Below are 719 nucleotides of genomic sequence, written 5' to 3'. Positions count from 1 at the left end.
CTGATGGGATCCGGTGCATTAGTGCTGGTATGATCACATCTGTCATTCCCAGCACTCCAAATTCTATTATGCCTTTTTCTCCTCCGCCGCCCATCACACCCCGCACGCGGGCCTCCGCGCCTCGCCCCCTTTCTTGTTACCGCCAAGAGGAAGAACCAAAAGATTCGCCGATCGAACCGGACAAATTAAACAGAATTTTAAAGGAAAAAAAAAGGAAGGTATGCAACACGAGGACTTCCCAGGGGGTCACCCATACTAGTACTACTCTCGCCCAAGCACGCTTAACTACGGAGTTCTGATGGGATCCGGTGCGTTAGTGCTGGTATGATCACATCCGTCATTCCCAACACTCCAAATTCTATTATGCCTCTTTCTCCTGTGCCGCCCATCACACCCCGCACGCGGTCCTACGCACCTCGCCCCCTTTCTTGTTTCCGCCAAGAGGAAAAACAAAAAGATTCCCCGATCGAACCGGCAAAATTAAACAGAATTTTAAAGGAAAAAAACAGGAAGCGATGCAACACGAGGACTTCCCAGGGGGTCAGCCATCCTAGTACTACTCCCGCCCAAGCACGCTTAACTTCGGAGTTCTGATGGGATCCGGTGCATTAGTGCTGGTATGATCACATCTGTCATTCCCAGCACTCCAAATACTATTATGACTTTTTCTCCTACGCCGCCCGTCACCCCCCGCACGCAGGCCTCCGCGCCTCGCCCCC

General features: G+C 52.2%; 2 non-coding genes across 2 annotated transcripts; both read right to left on the bottom strand.

Annotated features, from left to right (window-relative positions):
• Nucleotides 1-217: 217 nt before the first annotated feature.
• LOC124891826 lies at nt 218-336 on the bottom strand. The gene has a single exon (XR_007049898.1). It is a non-coding gene; the product is annotated as a 5S ribosomal RNA (ribosomal RNA).
• A 176-nt stretch (nt 337-512) lies between these two features.
• On the bottom strand, nt 513-631 carry LOC124891827. The gene has a single exon (XR_007049899.1). It is a non-coding gene; the product is annotated as a 5S ribosomal RNA (ribosomal RNA).
• Between the last annotated feature and the right edge of the window lie 88 nt (nt 632-719).

The sequence above is a fragment of the Capsicum annuum genome, unplaced genomic scaffold (assembly GCF_002878395.1).
Source record: "Capsicum annuum cultivar UCD-10X-F1 unplaced genomic scaffold, UCD10Xv1.1 ctg40917, whole genome shotgun sequence".
Lineage (NCBI taxonomy): Eukaryota > Viridiplantae > Streptophyta > Magnoliopsida > Solanales > Solanaceae > Capsicum > Capsicum annuum.
The sequence above is the reverse complement of the archived record's forward strand: the minus strand, read 5'-3'. Positions and strand labels throughout refer to the sequence as shown.